Source organism: Suricata suricatta, chromosome 14, assembly GCF_006229205.1.
Source record: "Suricata suricatta isolate VVHF042 chromosome 14, meerkat_22Aug2017_6uvM2_HiC, whole genome shotgun sequence".
Taxonomy (NCBI): domain Eukaryota; kingdom Metazoa; phylum Chordata; class Mammalia; order Carnivora; family Herpestidae; genus Suricata; species Suricata suricatta.
Window position 1 is genome coordinate 60,169,919 of NC_043713.1, and position 18,920 is coordinate 60,188,838.

The window sequence follows — 18,920 nt, forward strand, 5'->3', positions numbered from 1 at the left end:
CCAGGTCTACACAGCTCCTCAGGGATAAGAGCCGAGATTCAGAACAAAAGGGAACTACCACACTGATTGAAAGGTAACCAGCCAGAGGGGTTAAAATGCAGAAGATTTTCTGATTAGCACTCAGCCGACTAGAAAATTCAATTCATCAGAATCTCTAATTCCTGGTCCTTATGATTAGTCATCCATTTCTGGATTAGAAACCAAGTTTTCTGGAGCACCTGGGTGGCTCGTTCCATTGAGCAACAGCCTCTTGATTACTGGTCTGTTCATGATTTCAGGGTTGTGAGATCGAGCCCTGCATTGGGCTCTGCACTCAGCACAGAGCTTTCTTGGGATTCTCTCTCCCTCTCTCTCTCTCTGCCCCTTCTCCCCCTGCCCCCCCCTCTCTATATATATCTCAAAATAAATAAATAAACTTAAAAAAAAAAGGAAATCAAATTTTCCATGGCAATCGGGACCAATACCATGGATGGCCTCTGGAAGGGCAGCGACCCTAGAGCCAGGAGAAGGAAGTTCCATGTCACGTGTTACACAAAGTTCTGGGTTAGAACAGCCACCTGTTCCATGTCAAAGATGCAGTGGGCTTGCTTACTGAGCAGCAGTGACCTGACCCTGTGCCTCCTCTTTGTTCTTCCCCACTGGGCCCCAGGGGCTGAAAAAAATGACATCTTGGGACATAGGACTTATTCCTTTTGTAGACAGAGCATGACTCCAATGGGAGGAGGTGGGTGTCCACTGACCAAATAGCCACCTCCACTACCAGTGTAACACTAGCGGCTCCCAGTCATCCAGACTCTCCTGAGCCTGACACAGAGTCTCCCTGAGACCGGCAGGCTTCCCAGGCAGACTCACATGGGCACCCCTTCTGTCATTGTCCTTTAATACCTATCCATCATCCATTTACTGGGAGTCAAGGAAGCTACATTCTCCTAATGAAACGACATGATTTTTACAAACCCAAAATGTGGACCAGACACTTCACTCAAATACAGGAATGGAGAAAGAGTCAACATTTACTCACCCATTCCCTGGGGCCAACATGGATCAATGGCCCAAAATGTTCCATTCTCTTCTCTCTCCCATTTTTTCTTACCCCGTTTTCAGTTTCCAGGTTCTTGGGAGACACATAAAAGAATCAAATTTGGATGGAGAAATAAGGCTCCCTTCTGGGAAAGAGCTCTGTGCCACGCACCAGGTCAGTGCAGAATCCTCAACAGACCAGAACCAATGCAGGTGGCCAGAGTTTCTCACGGTTTTGCCGGTATGTGTTCTGTCCGCCTCGGACTGCCTCTGGTCAGCTCCGTCTGAGTGTGTGCAAATCTGAGGTAACTGGCCCCATGCTCCTAATCTTGTACGAGGCTGCTTTGGCACCTCTTGCCTGACTGGTTCCTTGACCTTGTGAGTCTCTGCGGGGCACTTTGTCTAACCATCTCATCTTTTCCTTCCTATCGCTTTGTGAGGCAGGTAGTATTATTGGCCCCATTTTCTTGATGAAGAACTGAGGTTAAAGAAAGCAACCAGGTTTTTTTTTTTTAATACTTATTTATTTTTGGAGAGAGAGAGACACAGAGTGTGTGAGTGGAGGAGGGACAGAGAGAGAGGGGAAGACACAGAATTCGAAACAGGCTCCAGACTCTGAGCTACAGCACAGAGCTCAATGCACGGCTCGAACTCACAAACTGTAAGATCATGACCTGAGCTGAAGTCAGACGCTTGACCGACTGAGCCACCCAGGCGACCCAAGAGGCAAACAGGTTGACCCTCTCAGATAGCCATTCAATGGCAGAGTTTGGATGTAAATGTGATGCAGACTGTCCCCAAGCCTGTGCTTTGACTCCTTCTGTGGGATGCTCTGAAGTTGGATCCGGCACACCATGGGTGCTCACGTGCTGTTGTTGAAGGTAGTGACTGTACCCGGGCTGAACCCCCAGGGAAGCCAGTACGAAAGGACAAGCGGGCTGCTTCTTGGCAGAAGCAGTGCAGGGAAAAGGCATGAGGGGTGCACACTCACCTGAGCCCCTGCTGCACGTGACAGACTGACCATGAGTCTGAGGAACCCCAGCTTCAGCAACCCTCAGGTGTGGTCCAGACACACCTGTTTCCTCAGTTCCAGCTCCATCCATTCCTTAGTTGAGATTTACTGAGAACCCACAATGACAAGCACCAAGTGAGGAATTAGCCAAAGTCCCTGCTCTCATGGAACTTGAATTCTAACATAAAGATAAAAGAGATAAACAAGAAAACCTGAAAATCAAGTAGTTTCTAAGAAGATACTAAGATATGAAGGAGCCACAGGGGGATCTTCATAGGGAAACCAGAGAAGACCTGTCTCAGGAGCAGAGCTGAGACAAGAATGGACAGAGGGAGGTGGCCAGGCTGGGACTCGGAGGAAGAGTGGTCCACATGGAGGAGCAGGTGCGAAGGCTTGAGGGTGGGAATGAGCGAGGCCCACACAAGGAAGAGAACAGATTCAGCTAGGAGGCTGACTCACAGTGCACATGGTGAAACACGGGGTGGGGGTGGGGGGCGCTGGTGTGGCATTACGTCAGAGAGAAGGTCAGCAGGGGTTTTAGGATAGAAGGAACTTGGACTTCATCCTGCGGCCACAGGGAGCCACGAAGAGAAGCAGCAGGATCCAAGTTACACTGACTTTCTGACCTCCCTGACTGCCATGGGGAGATTGGAAAAGACAGCTCCAAGGATAGGGGTGGGGAGGACAGGTTGCAGACCCTGCAGTGGTCCTAGCCCAGCCACCCTAAGGGACTTCTTGCTTTCTCCCACTCCAGATGCATTGGGATCCTGAACTTCAATTCACTAACCTCTTTCTTGCCTTAAGGTTTCTCACAAGGTGCTCCCTCACCTTGCTCAAAGATGAAAGAGACCATCCCCTTTAGCTCCTTTCTCTAACCACCTCTTCACTTCTTTTATTATACCATCTTCCCTCCCCTCACGTCTGTTCACCTGGGCTGCCTTCTCTGACCTCACGTCCAGGGAAACGCCTGTGGCATCTAGATCTTTCCATTAGAGCTACAGCTTGCATGGAGCTAGTGAAGGCTACCCATCCCGCTTCCCCTCCGAGAGCCTATGAAGGCAGGAAATACATCATTGCTGCCCTACAGAGGAGGCACATAGAATGCCCTCAGCAAAGTTGGGGGCACCTGGGGGGCTCAGTAGGTTAAACGATTGACTCTTGATTTTGGCTCAGGTCATGATCTCAGTTTCATGAGTTCAAGTCCCACGTTGGATTCTGTGGTGACAGTGCAGAGACTACTTGGAATTCTCTCTCTCTCTCTCTCTCTCTCTCTCTCTCTCTCTCTCTCTCTCTCTCTGCGCCCTCCCCACTTGTGCTGTCTCTGTCTCTCTCAAAATAAATAAATAAACTTTAAAAAGGCTCTCAGCATAAATTTACTTGATGGAGTAATATTTTGTTAAAGTTAGTGGCAATTTGAGATTTATGCTGCTGACCCAAAATGATTTTTAAACAATTAAGTAGGGTAGGTCTTTCAAACAAATGTGTTCCTAGAGCAGTAACCATGGTTGGTAGCGTGCTTCGTATATGCTGGGGACAGTGTGAAACACGTGAACTGCACTCACTCACCTACTTATCTCAGTAATCATAGAAATGGATCGCTCACCGCCACTTCTCAGATGGGAAACTGAGGATGGAAATGGTTAAGAAACCAGCCCAAGAACATCTTGTGACTATGTAGTGGAGTCCAATGACTATCCAATTTGACTCCATGTCCATTTGGATACATAGCTCATGATATTTTGACCGCTGATTCCTGAAAATAAGTACAATCATTCCTTCAGCAAGTATTTACCAAGTAGCAGCTTTGGAGGTAGAGGAGGATGTGCTGGGTAATTAGCCAGGGCTCCAGCCTTTAGGAGATTAGCATCTGGTAGGAGAGATGAGACCCGGAGGGAAGGGGCAGGGTAATGATGATAACTTGCGATCTGTATGGACCAGTTTAGAGAAGTGTTGTGATCAATTTAACAACAACAGGAATAACTGCAAAATGACTCACAATTGTTTATTATAATTCTCCAACAGTGTGAACTAGTGCACAGAAAATTACTTAAAACTCCTTTTCTAGCCCAGCATCACCTCAAACTACCTTCTGCACTCTTTTTTTTTTAATCTTTTTAATTTATTTTTAAGAGACACAGAGACAGTGCAAGCAGGGGAGGGTCAGAGAGAGGGGGAGACACAGAATCTGAAGCAGACTCCAGGCTCTGAGCTAGCTGTCAGCACAGAGCTCGACGCGGGGCTCGAACCCACAAACTGTGAGATCATGACCTGAGCCGAAGCCAGATGCTTAACCGACTGAGCCACCCAGGCGCCCCTTTTCTGCACTCTTGACATACTCTTTTTTCCCTTCTGCATGAAGATGCCTTATCACTGAAGCTACAAACAGCTGACAAAACCCGAACCAGCACTTTTGACAGTCTGTGAAAACCATGGACTTTCTCCCAGGGAGATGTTTCAGTGCAGTCATGCATGCACAGGCACACACAGGCATACATAGGCACACACACACAGAGGCACGCATGGGCACATACATGTGCACACAGAGGCACATGCATGCACACACACATGCACAGGCACATACACACACCAGCACTCACAGGCACATACACGCTCGAATAGGTACAAACACACGACACACAGCTACACATACACAGTAAACATGCTGGCACAGGCACATGCACACACAGCACATGCACATGCATGCACAGGCACACATACACACACAGTAAACATGCTGGCACAGGCACATGCACGCACGGGCACACACGCACACACACTGGTTTCACTGGTTTGCCTACGATTTCACAGGATCCGCAGACCTCCTAAATCTTACCCGTGGTCTTCCGTGAGAACCCCTGCCATTGGTAATCTGGAAAGCCTTTAGCATATTAGCATTTGCCAAAGGAAAAGAGCTTCTGCTGCTTCCAAGCACATGAGAAAACTTCAGAAATTTATGTTAAAATAGGTGCACTTCCAACGAAATAGCCCACCCCTTGCTGCTTCAGAAGCTTTTCTTTCTCCAGCCTGAAATGGCCTTTCTTCTAGGGAGCAGGAAACATAATTAGGAAAGCAGATGTCAATCGCTTTAGCCGCCCTCCAGATGTTGGCAAGATAGCAGAAAGAGCTGAAGCCAACTCTCTCCTTTCTGGTATGGGTTTCGGTTCTCAATACCCAGGGTGGTTTTAATTCAGCTACTTGTCATGGTTGCATAGACCAGCAAGTCTCAGCCACTGCACAGCCTCCCTGCTGGATGGCCATCATTGCCAGGGATTTTGGAAAACAACCTGAACTATTGGTAAAGTAAATATCACGGTTGGGAAATGATTTGCTTAAAAATAAATTCGAGAATACTCAAGTTTCTCTCTAAAATGATGCTTTCGGGGCGCCTGGGTGGCTCAGTAGGCTAAGCCTCCAACTTCGGCTCAGGTCAGATCTCACGTTCGTGGGTTCGAGCCCCGCGTCAGGCTCTGTGCTGACCGTTAGCTCAGAGCCTGGAGCCTGCTTCGGATTCTGTGTCTCCTTCTCTCTCTGCCCCTCCCCCTCTCATGCTCTGTCTCTCTCTGTATCAAAAATAAATAAAACATTTTTTTAAAAATAAATAAAATAAAATGATGCTTTCAATGCTGTTTTCAGATGTGTTTTCCTGAGAAACATGGTAGGGGGATGGGTGGGAATTGGCAGTGGATGCCATCTGGGGAATTCTGAATAACTCTAGGATACTGCACAACTCACCCTTACCCTTCATGATTCCTGATTTTTTTTTTATGTCTAGAAAGGCCTTAGTTAACCCCAAGATTTTTTTTGGGTCACCATTTTTACTCCTTCCAGAATAATGCTTACCAATCCCAGTTATTTAAATATCACTTTCAAGATTTTTGTCCTATACCTTATTATTTTTTTATCTAATATTTATTCCAATAGTCAACCCTCTATAGTCTTGGCCTAAGCAATAATAATCATGAAATCATGGGGTTGGTGTGTTTGTTGTTTCTCCTCAAGACACACAGAAATAAGGGTACAGTTTTAAAAATAAAAATCACTACCCAGGTATAATGAAAAATCATTGTCTATACCCCCCTCACTCAGTGGTATGGTTACACATTTCTTAATGTTTATTTTACTTTTGGGGGTCGGGGGGGAAGATGTTTGCACTGAAACGTCTCGAGAATTCTTTTTGACCATTTCCTCCTGGTCCACATCCCATCAATTTTTTTTGCATTTCAGTTGAGTGTCTAATTCAAATCTAGTCAATATGTCAGAGTGGCACATTCTGGGGCGGCATGATCTAACTCCTTCTAGTAAACACTTACACAACTGTAAATCGCCAGATCCCCCAGCATGGTTTCCTCCTTAGAGGCTGAAGTGTAAGGGCTGGGGGGTGGGGGGTGGGGTGTCATTTCAGCCTGACCCAAGCGGGAGGATCCACCAGCCACCAGTACTTCTACCGTACGATACAGTACTTGTCCCGTATTCCTTATAACAAATGTAAATCATGATGCTAACAACAAGGTCATTGCAAAAGTAAAAATCAAGCCAGATAAACTTCCTCCTGGATGCCTGCCTCAAGCTTGGCCATCGGTGGAGCATTTTATGAGCCCCTACTTTGCCCACTAGACCGGCTCAGCGAGTGCACTCGGCCCGCCCGGCTGACAGGCTAGCGGACCGCGCCGGGCCCTCCAGCCCCGCCCCCGCGCGGAGTGCGCCGGGAGCTCGTTGGGCCTGCTCTGTAAGCCGGCGGTCCCGGTTTCGGCGCGCGGCTCGGTGAGCTGAGCATGCTGGGAACTTGGGGGCGGTAGAGGGTGGGTTGTCTTGGCAACAGGCCCCCGAGGCAAACGGCTGGGGGGCGCACGCGGGTCGGAGCCACCACGGTGCCCAGGGCCTTCTGAGGGCACCGAGTGGCTCCATTATTGCCAGGCGGCCCCTGAGACTGAAGGGAAAAGTCGGGAAAACCACCCGAGAGTGAGGAGCTTGCAAAGTGCTAAGGCTTCCAGGGCAGGAAGGGAAGGGTCTGGCGGCCCTAGGTTGTTTCAGATCCTGAGCAGAAGGCAGGGGCAGATGACTTTCGCTATGCCCACTGGGCGAGGGAAGAGAGCCCCTCCAGGCCTTCAGCTGAGAGTCCAAAGTCTCAGATCAAGGGTCTAGTAGAAGGAACAGCAGGGTCCAGGAGGGAAGGAAGGAGAAGGGAGGATAGGAAGGCTTGAGGAGGGGGGTACTCAAAAGGTGAAAGGGGAAAGGGAGTGATGGAAGAGACAGAGATGGAGCAGTCTCCTGGCGAAGATGAAGTCTATCGCATCATTCCCTAGCCTTATAAACCCGATCATGGAACAAACCATAATAGACTCCTACTACTTTTTGGAGGGTCCATATTTTTTATGAACAAGTTGGGGTAGGGAAAGAATGGTCAGGGAGAGGAGGGAGGGGGCTCTTTTGACCTGAGTCAAGTTCTGGAACAGGAAGAGACCTCAGAGGTTGCTTTTACATATAATTGGAAGTTTGACCACAGCTCTTTCTGGTGCCTAAACCTCCCTCTTAACCACCCCCAAGACCACTCCCAAGTCTCCTTTGGGAGACTTCCCTTCTCATAGAAGAGGAAAGACAAAGGGTCAGATGGACAGTGGCAATGTAAGGAAGGGATGCCAGTGGGAGGTGAGGGAAAAAACACCATGTGCACCCAGCCTGGTGAGAACTAGACAATGATTTTAAGAGAAATCTGTGTCATGAAGATATCTTCCCGTTTCATGGATTCTGAGTATGGTGGATCAAATGGACCAAGACTAGGGGGTCAAGAGAAGACCTCTCTCAGTAATTCTTGTCAATATGACCTCACATGGGACCCACTTCTTGGGCTTGACCTCCTCTGGGCCTGTATTTGTTCATGCTTTGTCCATCCTTTGCCAGTGTGTCTCCGAGCCTCAGCCCACCTCCCTCAGGGAGGATGACGGCAGACATTTCCCTATGGAATCAGCTATAATATTAGGTGAATGGCCCCTGTGCCTGTAGGTCACATTGCTGGCTGAGTATGCCAGGGAATATCCGGATGGGGAGGCTATTGAGCTCCCAAAGTTTTCTGAGGCTGCTTTGTCATCTGTAAAATAATCTCAGCTCTGCCCCCTCCTGAGGTTGTTACAGAGACCTAGTGAGACACTGACAGTGCTTTTAATGGGTCGAGGCGTCGTCAAATGCAAGGATGTAGTACCAGAAACCTCCATCCATTTGGCCTGGGGAGCCACTGGGAAAAGAAGGGGCTGGAGCCCACCTGCTCCTGCTGTTCTCCTCATTGTCCATTTGCCAGGAGTGCCAGGCCAGCTTGACTGATTGCCAGTCTGTTTGCCCTCATTCTCCCTGGCCCTGCTGAGCCCAGAGGCCTAGATTTGAAAGCTGGATCTGTCACTTAGTAGCTGAGTGATCCTGGGCAAGCCATTTCAGCTTTCCTGCTTAAGTAGAGCTAAGATGGCCTATGAGTGAAACCACATAAATCAAGGCATTTTCGGTTCCTGAAGGAAGCCTCTGCTGTGGTGGAGGACCCATGGCTGGGAATCTGTTAGAGACAGTTATTTTGTCACCAACTGGAATGGCCCTGGGACAAAGCACTGCAATTCTCTTGACCTCACAACCTGCCTTGACCTCATCCCTCATGTCATTGCTGTCACTTTTCAACACAGTCACTTCCTTCGGTCTTAGCTTTGGCCTGGGCCTCAGTTTCCTCACGTATTACTTGGAGATGATGATTTGTAGGGATCCGTAAGCCTAGGAGTAGGAAGCTATTACATTACATTATGGTTTAAATGCACTAAGTGGGATATTCAGTTCTAGAGAGCAGCAGATGGTGTGGCATGAGAACTGAGCCATGGAGAAAGTTTGGCAGGGGGTGGGGGGGGCCCCATTAGTTGCTGATAAGAGAGTAACCAGTAAGCACTGGGGGACGGTGAGTTGAAGACGGTGAGTGAAGAGGTGGTTGGAAAAAGAGGCTGAACAGAAAACCGATTATCAACACACTCAAAATGATAAGCAATTCTTTTTTATATAAAGCAATTCTTTAGACCAAGAAAAGAAATTACACATTTCAAAAACAAATACCACAATCACCATGAAGTCAAGAAAAATACCTTGACATTTTCATTAACTGCCAGACGCCTTCACCTTTAAAATACTCCTTACTCCCATACTTTTTGATAGCAGATGACCTTTTTATGTGACAATGATTTTCTAATATTTCCTACAAGGTGAATAAAAAGATAATTCCATATTTCCTTTGGCAGGTAAGTGCCTCTGGAAGCCATTTATGCACTAAAATAACTGTAATTAATTAGATCCACAAGTGACTTCAAAGCACATGAATAATCCCACTCAACCCATGCATTAGGGATTCCCCCCAATTTTACGTTCCCCCTTAGCCACATTCAAAATGCCCACAGGTATATTAAAAATGCCCACAAGACATGTGTGACAGAATTTGCAGTGGAAACTCTAGGTACTCCTCAACCAGCGTGTAAAAATAATTTCTGCAAATTTCCCAACACACAACTGTGAAAGTATTCTTAGGGCCCCTCCCAGGGCAAACAAGAGGCCTGGAATGTTGACACCTCTGCCCTGAATAACTGCAGCATGGCTCAAGGTTAGCCCTTGGAGAGTTCAAGGGAAGCTAGCAAAAGCCTTTGAAGGATCCCCGGCGCTGGCTGGTTTACTCTCCACGTTGGCAAATTTTGTTGACATATAAGCTATCCCTCTGGCCCCACCTGCCACACACACAGCAGGGAGGCTCCTGGGATTTGACATCCCCACCCCCACCCAAAGTATCCTCCTCTGGACAGGAAGAGGGAGCCACCCTGCAGCTGGGTCTCCCTGCTAAGCCCACTCTGCCCTCTCTTGCACAAGAGGAAATGATCAAGCTGACCTTTGAACCACAGGTGCTCTTCTTGAAAGGGTGGGGGCCAGAAGAGCCAATTAGGGTCCCAGACAGCTCCTGTCTTCCCTGCCTGTCCTAAAGCAGGACTGTTGAACCATAGAAAACTTGTGCATCCACAAGTATAAAAAATGCTTGTCAGCAGGAGAGGGGAAATGGGAGAGAAAAAGCATAGAAGAGGAATTGGGAAAAAATGGGTGGGGGGAGATGGGAAGGCTTTTGGTGGCTTGGAAGGGAGGGCAGTGGGAGGAGGGTGCAGAGCTGCCGAGGGGAGGGAGGGCTCTCCCTGCTGCTGCTGTGCTAGAGGCCCATATTGTCCATTAACTTGCTGTGTGACACTGGGGGAAGCCTCCTACTTGACCTCTCTGGGCCCCAGTTTCCCCTTTAAAGTAGAGCTGCTAATCCGTACCCCACAAGGTTGTTGTGAGGATAACGCTAGGAAATTGCTTGGGAAACTGGGAAAGGGGACTCACATAGGACCCTCTCATAATCCTTTTGGCCAAAGGCAGAAAGCAGACTTAGAGGCTCTGGACCCAGGCCTGGGCCTTGCCTCTTTGGGAAAATCGCCCTAGCCTTTACTCAAAGCTGACCCTGCCTTAGGCGGAGTGGCCCCGCTTGACAATCTTCCCCACCCTGGTGCAGGTGGGTGCCACTAGAGAGTGCTGGCTGAGGAGTCAGAAACTCTGAGCTCAGTTTGTGGGTGCTCCAGGCCTTTGCCCTCACTGGCCAAGGCCCATTGTTGAAGAAGCCTGGAAAACTGAGGAGTTTTTCTCTAGCCAGACGCCAGCTCTCAGGGTAGCCCAACCTGCTTCTCCAAGGAGGTACAGGGAAAGGGACGGTGGGGTGGGGGGTGGGGGTGGGAGTGCAGGAGACCGGGATAACAAACGCTCCTCCCAAAAAGTATATGCAGGAGGACAGTCAGCAGAGGCAGTGACAGGGAGGCCCTAGGCAGGGCTGGGCCAGGCATCAAGGAACCAAAGGGACCAATTCAGCAGGGGGCTGCAAAACTGAAGGTCCACTTCAGGCTCCAGGCCCAGGTCGACAGATCCAGGTGTCACCACTGCCCAAGGACCCAGCTGCATCCTAGGCCTGTGCAGTGTTTCTGTGGTTGATTTTCCTCCAGATGATCCCTGGGGCTAGCTCCTCTTATCCTGTGTGAATATCCCCACTGCCTCCACTGTTTGAACATATTCTGCCTCTTTCAGTATGTACAGAGTGAGCCCCTTAAAACAAAAAGAAGAAAACTTAGCCAATAGTTTGGGATTCATTTCCAGCCAGGAAAATGGGCGTTGGGGTCTGGGGATGGGCTGACAGAGGTTGGGGGAGCAAAGCAGAAGCGGACCGCGGCGTTGAGGATGAGGAGGAAGCCAGACAGGGAGTGTGAGGATACATCCAGTCAGGTAGGGGAGGTGCTCCTCAGCAGCCTGTTGGGGTTCTGGGGTGATGGAGAGGGACCCTCACAAGCTGGAAGTTGCTCTGCTTCACCCCCAATCAGAGAGTGGGCACTGCTAGGCACCCACATGGCAAGGCAGGCCAGAACCCAAGAACAGGACCCAAAGAAGCTGAAATGAGCTTGTCTACTTTCTTTTCCCAAACTCATGGGTCTATGATATTGCTGCTGCTCACTGAGCAGAGTGGAGGGTGAGGCTGGGTGGGGAGGGAAAAGGTCCTCCAGGGAAGGGGAGGCCGTGACCCTTTCAATCAACGCTCAGTTTGGGCGTTTAAGTTCCCCCTCCAAGACCTTGGGATGGGTGAGAAACCAGTGTTATTGAACTCCAAGGGCACATTGGACCCCAAACTAGGACTTCTCTCCCTACTCTTTCCCATCCTAAATTAGGTCCAATGTCAAAGTCCAAATTTGTCTCAGAGGTTCTGCAAAGAGATAAAAAGACAAAGATAAGTCACATAGAAATGCCCTCTCTCGTTATGAATTTCCTAGGGTGAAATTCATTCAAATAAAAAAACTAAATTCCCTGCCCTTTTGGGTTCAAGTTCAAAGAAATAAAAACTGGGGGTACGTCAGTGTCTCAGTCAGTTAAGTGTCTGACTTCAGCTCAGGTCATGATCTTGCTGTTCATGAGTTTGAGCCCCAAGTTGGACTCTGTGCTGACAGCTCAGAGCCTGGAGCCTGCTTTGGATTGTGTCTCTATCTCTCTCTGCCACTCCCTTGCTCATGCTCTGTCTCTCTCTTTCTCAAAAGTGAATAAACATTAAAAAAAATTAAAGGGCACCTGCGTGGCTCAGTTGGTGAAGCAGCCGACTTCAACTCAGGTCATGATCTCACAATTTGTGGGTTCGAGCCCTGCATTGGGCTCTGTGCTGACAGCTCAGAGCCGGGAGCCTGCTTCAGATTCTGTGTCTTCCTCTCTCCCTCTCTCTCTGCCCCTCCCCTGCTTGCACTCTGTCTCTTTCTCTCAGAAATAAACATTTAAAATGTTTTTAAAAATTAATTTAAAAAGAAAGAAACAAACCTGAAAGTCTTAATAAGGTAAAATAATTAAAGCCTGAAGTGTTCACCATAAGACTTGCTAGCTGTCTGTCAAAGGCCAGTTGGTGTTAACTGGCCAAGGCTCCATGTCTATTCACTCACCCACCCAGCAGGCATAGGAGGGCTGGGTGGCTCCAGGAATAGGGTCCTGCTCCACATCTCAGCATTTTAATTAGCCTCTCATGTACTTTGCTTTTAAAAGATCCTGAGTTAACAAGGATGAAGCAGGTGGTGACATCCTCATAGCCCTGCCTGCCACAGGGAAATCCCTAGGGCAGTCTGCTGGGCACTAGCTGTCCCCAGAATCCAGTGCTCAGCCCCGTGTGGGCACCTCTTTCTACTACCTCAAGATCCTGGTAAAAATGCCCTGACAGCTGACAGAAAGTGGCTAGAAAAGAGCATGATGGCCCAGATGCCATGCTCTGGGAGTTTGACCCAATGGAGAGTTAACTTTAAGCCCAGTCAACCACGTTGGGTGGGGCAGGGAACAACTTCTCTCTGAGCCATCTGTGTCACTCCATTGGGTCTCATATCTTCTTTCTTCCAGTATGCTTGAAACCTTGTCGTTTCTGTTTCCCTCTGTGTGCCCAGTGCTGAGCTCTGCCTAGTGACATGGTGTCCAAGTCCGAGCTCTGCCCAGTGGTCAACTCCCAGCCCATGTGGGCAGGTCCTGCCTGGAGCAGGTTCCAGAACTGAGAGCCAGGGAGCAGCTGCTCTCTGTCCCGTTGGTTCTCAGGACACAAGCTGTCCTCCATGTGGGATGCTCCTGGCTTTGAGCAGGATTTATTTCTGCCAGTCTCCAGTGGGCCAGCATCCATCTCCACGGGGTTGCTTCCTCACACTATTTCTGGCCGGTGGCTCCAGGATGGCTCAGCTGAATACCTAGCAGTTGTTCTGTGTTGGCTCCTGACATTGGTTTAAAATCCCTTTTCTTCATCACACAGAGGGCTACCTATTTTTGTTGGCTTCCAGTACCTTCCCTCCTTTTGCTTTTTGCTCTCTGACCCAAACTTTTACTTTTTCTGACATATTCCCCTAGATTTTGTCTCTTGGGGTCTCCCATGGCTATAGAAAGAAAAACCAGTCAATCTCAAGTTCATCACAAGTATCTACTATTGAAATACTCAATGCTGGCTGGTGGCCACTCTGCCAGCAGCTCGCCTCAGATGCCTGGGTCAGCCTTCTTCTGGTAGGGAGGGTTTGGCAGAGCCTTCCTTGAGTCTACCCCATACCTTTTAAAACATTCTGCCTAAGGGAATGGGGATTGCCCACCCAAAATGCATGCCAAATCTCAGTATTTGATGCTGGTCTTGGGTTCTTAAATCTACTCAAATCCCCTATGGCCTCTTCAGCCAGGCTGAAGCTTCCAGGCTTATGGGATGGCTTCTGGATCTTCTAGAGTCCCGTCTGTGGTGTGAGCCAATCCCTCAAGAGTGTTCTGGGTCACCTGGCTCCCAGGCAGGGGGTGGGGTGGGGGTGGGGGGTGTCTTGCGTCTTTCCCAAACCTCTGCCTTCCCTTTCCAGCAGGGAGCTTCCCTGTCGTCTAACAGCTCATACTCGAAAGACATTCATTCCTCTTCCAAAGCTGGCCTCTCTCATTTTCCACTGCTCCTGTTCTGGATTGTGGCATGTTTTTCAAACTATTCCAGTTCCTTCTGGATCTCCCGAGAAACCCAACTCCCTGGGACAGACAGCTCCCAGCACAAGATTTCACACGGCCTTGCTAGCTTTTGGGCATGCAGTGATTTCAGGGAGGTGCTTTTCTATCTCCGTGCAAGATGGTGGCATGGTCTCCGAAGGGCCCTGATTCCTTTGCATGCTTTTGTCCATTAACAAACTACCACCCTTCCGTGGGCGCATCGGTCTCCTCTAATTCCAGGGGACTAACCGTTGAGAGCCACAGATGTATTTGGAGGGTGCAGGAGGGACCCTCCACAGCCCCTGTTCTGGCAGGAACTCATCAGTTACCACCTCCCTTTGGGTGGCCCAAGATTCCCACCCAGTTGTACTACAACCCCCTGTGCCTTTGCAGCTGAAAGTGCTTACACCTGACCTACCCAAGAACACGCTCCACCCTGCCCTCCCTCGGCAAGCCCACTGGAGCCGCCTCTGCCTCACTGTTTGTAAGAGGCCAAGGTTCTCTTGAGGCCTGCCTCTGCTCACCAAACCCCAGCAGCCGAGACCTGCTAAGGCCTCACTCATTGAAGAGCACAGCTGTGAACTTGTGACTCCCCGCCTCCCCCACAAAGCACCACCCTGGGCTGCCAAGGTCAAACCCTGACTGCTTGTGCAACAGAGTAGAGACTCTCACCAGGAGTTAAAAGCCACTCCCTGGACTGCTTATGGCACCAAAACACTGTGGGCCACAACCAAGGCCAGAAGCCAGTGTGGTCCCCATGAAGGCTCCATGAACATACCAGGCAACCCCAAAGCCTTCACTGGTGTGGACTCAAAGCTCAAAGCCCGTGAGCAAGATATTGGGATGGGGAGGCTTAAACAGAAGACCACCTTCATCCAAGTCCAATATCAAGGGCTCTACCATGGTTGTGGGGGTCTAGGCGTGTACCAGAGGGCAGGCAGCAATACACTGCAGAGCAGGCCCAGAAGGGTCAAGCCAAGCAGTTCAGGGGTGTAGAGGGGGTCCTGGAGGGTTTCTCCATGATGTAAAGCCTAACCTCACAGGTCAATGTGAGGAGATGAGGGCGAAGGGCCCCCCAACCCTTGCAGGAACACCGGTAGCAGTAAACTCAGGGAGACTGGGGGTCGGGCAGGGAGAGGGCAGCGAAGTGGAGGCCCATAGCAAGGCCTTAGGGGGGGGCGAGGTCCCAGAGGGATACGGTTGTTGGACGCCGCCACTGTCTGCTCTTCCCTTTGTTGTGTTGTGTGTGTGCTATCATAGAAGTGCAACATACACGTAGAAAAATGCGTAACAGTTTAACAAATGTAACACAGACACTCGTGAGAACAGGGAGGAGAAAACATACCACTGCAGTAAGCCATCACCTCCGGGAACCTACCCCAGTCTCTGCCCTCCCCCATCACCAGGGAGCCCACTCTTCAGAGTGTGAGGTCTCCTAACCTCCATCACAGTTTTACCATTGAGGCACAGACCTCTAACAATTAAGTTCAGCATTCCCTATTTTTGAACTTTAAATAAATGAATATTTATCATATGTATATTGCACCTTGTGCTCAACATTCCATGCTGGTGAGATTCATCCATGGAATATCTACAGCTTTTCATTTCACCACTGCATAGTGATCCACACCATAATACACCACAATTTATTTATCCATCCTACTCTTGGTGGACATCCGGGTTGTTTTCCAGATACGAGTTTCTTTAGGGTATAGATACCTAAGAGTGGGATTGTGGGTGTGTTAATTATAGCCAATGTGACGGGTGGTTAGTGGTATCTTGGGGTGGCTTTAATCCCATGTCCCTGTTTTCTAAGGCTGAGCACCTTTTGCATTTGGATAGTCTGCTTTGTGAAGTGACTTCTAAAGTCCTATGGTAATTTTTTATTGGGTTGTCTATTGTAAGGGTTTAAAACATATGTTCTGGATACAAGCCCTTTGTCAATCATATGAGTTGCAAAAGCTGGTGTGGCTTTTCATTCTGTCTATGGTGTTTTACTAATGTAAGGTCAAATGTGTTCATTTTTCCTTAGTCATATGTGCTTTGTGTATCTCATTTAAGAAATCATTATGATGAGGGGCACTTGGGTGGCTCAGTCGGTTAAGTGTCTAACTTTGGCTCAGGTCATGATCTCACAGTTCGTGGGTTCAAGCCCCGTGTGGGGCTCCGTGCTGACAGCTCTGAGCGTGGAGCCTGCTTCGGATTCTGTTTCTCTCTTTGTCCCTTCCCCACTCATGATCTCTCTCTCTCTCTCTCTCAAATAAATGAACATTTAAAAAATCATTAAGATGATATTCTCTTTTAAGAGCTTTATATTTTCTTATGGCTTTTAATTAATTCATGGAGAACTGGTTTTTGTGTGGATGTGAAATGGGAACCCCGCTTGATATTTCTGACCGTGTGGTACGGTAGTCGCTATGAACCAGCAGCCGTAAATGAACAGTGCTTCCTTTCACGCAGATTTCAGCGCTGCCTGATCACATACCATGTCCGTATGTGTATGGAAAGCTCTGTTTCTGGGATTTCTCTTTCCATCCTTCTGTTGTCTACCCCGTGCTGATTTCTTTTTGCCTTGATCAAGTAACTTAATAACAAATCCTGACAGGGGGAAAGGAAGTCCTCCTATCCTGTCTTCTTTCAGAAAATGTTTTGGCTTCTCTTGGTCCTTTGGATTCTCATGTGAACGGTAGACTTGGGTTCTCAAATTCCATCAAAAGGGAATGGAATGGTATGGAATGTCTATTGGGACAGTGTTGAATCATAAACCAGACTGGGGAGAGGCCGCATTGTTACAATAAATGGTCCGTCCGTTTATTTAGTTCTTTAGTTACCCCCCCTCCCCGCCCTGTGTGTTACTTTTCTAGAATTCTGTACATCTTGGATCTATTCCTAGGTACAGGGCAACTTATCTGCTGTTTGCATGTTTCCTTTACCCTGACCCCAGACCATCTTTCTTCTTTGTATGTGTGAAGCCATATTCTAGATGGTATCTGTAAAGTCATATCTTTTTCTGAAAAATGTCTGTTTCTGCATCCATACTCCATGTGTATTTTCTAAATATTCCTTGTCTTGAGGTTTGGTAAATACACTAGTAGAGTGACTCCCCACGGGCTCAAATGTTAAACTTGTATAAATTCACACCCTTCATGTCCTTCTCTGGCTTTTCATCTAATCATGATCACCAGCATCCTTAATGTCCACACACAGGTGATCTTTGAAATGGCAACAGAGAGACTGTTATAAGGACTGAACTCTCTTCTCTGCCTTGCAGCTGTCTTTCGTTTTGCCTGGCAGCAACTCACTAAGAAATCACCCCATCACTGAAGGATTCATTCCTTTCCAAGGAGCAGGGCTCCCTTCCAGAACCTTTCCTAGCCCCCATTCATACTTTGCTGAGAGAGGAGGAGATCTGTGGATTGATGGGGTTCAAAGGCTCAGAGCCACTCACCTTTCGCTATGAAGCATTATCACCCTGGGCGTGTTGTGGGAGAAGGCTAGGGCTTATCTGTTACAGTCTGAATGGAGGTCGAAGCGAAGATTCTTCCACCTCTTATCTGGCTGCTTTCTCTTGTTGTTTTCTCTTCAGTCTGGCTCCCTGAACAGCTTGCTCAGGAGCAATGTCACCTGCGCATCATCAGCCCACCTCCTGGGTGGCAGATTCATTCACATCCTTCTCCAGAGCTGTGTGCTCACCGGAAGAGGTCTGGTTCCTGGTTCCCTTTCCCTCCAGACCCGCTGTTGGAGTTGAAGTCTGGGTATTCACCAGAATTTTAAAAAGAGTCTAAAGGATTAAATCCGACGGGTCTTTTCATTTTTCTTCAAACGAAAAGATAATGGCCTTATTTTATGAACAAGAATATTATCCTCTGAATTATCAGAGAACAAAAGAGGATACTCACCACCTGAAAAGTCAAGTGTCCTAGAGAAGAATTGGAGTTTCTGACAAAGGTTCATCTGATTTTCCTGTGTGGGAGGTCCTGACATCACATTGCTCTTTTCCCCCTACTTCAAGTCAGTCCAGGATACCTTGAAATTCATACCATCTTTGAGGATCACATGTTACAGTTGCAGATGGGCATTGCCTCCCCTGCTGGTGGAAGGGAGGAGGAACCCGGCACCAGCAAGAGCTCTTCATTCATAAGCCAAGTTGAAAACTTTGGAATTTGTTGCAGCTTCTTTGTTTATTGCTGATGGCATTGATGTGGTGTGAGAACACTTTGTCCACATAGCCCTCCTGACATCTGAGGTCCTGGCACTCCTGCAGGCTATCTAGTGGGCATGATGGACAAAGTCCTGCCAGGACAGCAAGACCAGAAAGGTGGACATATGGCAGGTGGGAAGGCAAGCTGTGGGGGAAACTGAGAGCAGTAGGGAGCAGCTGGAGGAGGGAGGGCCTCGGTAGGGTCAGGACAACTTTCCCCCTTGTTTGCAGACTGCCCCCAAGCTCTTGTCTGTTATAAATGAAATCCAGTGAACCCATCTGGTTCTTTGTCAAATCAAAATCTTTTGTACCCAGGCACGAAGGGGATTTCATTGGGAATAAAAGTGGCATTTCATCAATGGGGTAAGTTGGATAATTTAACCAACTTAAATTGAGGGGACAGACAGGTGGGTGGTATCCACACTAAAAATGGATTAGGGGTGCCTGGCTGGCTCAGAGCATGTAACTCTTCAACACCTGTGTCGTGAGTTCAAGCCCCACATTGGGCATGGAGACTACTTTTAAAAAAAGGATTAAAAAAATAGATGGAAACATACCTCAGACCTAACACAGGGGAGATTCCAGAAGGAGCAAAAATGTAAATCAAAACAAAATTACATGACATCTGGAAAGGAACCGGGGGAAATAGTTTGATAA

At 48.5% G+C, this 18,920-nt stretch overlaps 1 long non-coding RNA gene across 1 annotated transcript; it reads left to right on the forward strand.

The window, feature by feature from the left end:
• The first annotated feature begins 6,740 nt into the window (after positions 1 to 6,740).
• LOC115277973 lies at positions 6,741 to 18,622 on the forward strand. Its single transcript, XR_003902614.1, has 2 exons — positions 6,741 to 6,793; positions 17,649 to 18,622. It is a non-coding gene; the product is annotated as an uncharacterized LOC115277973 (long non-coding RNA).
• Positions 18,623 to 18,920: the final 298 nt, after the last annotated feature.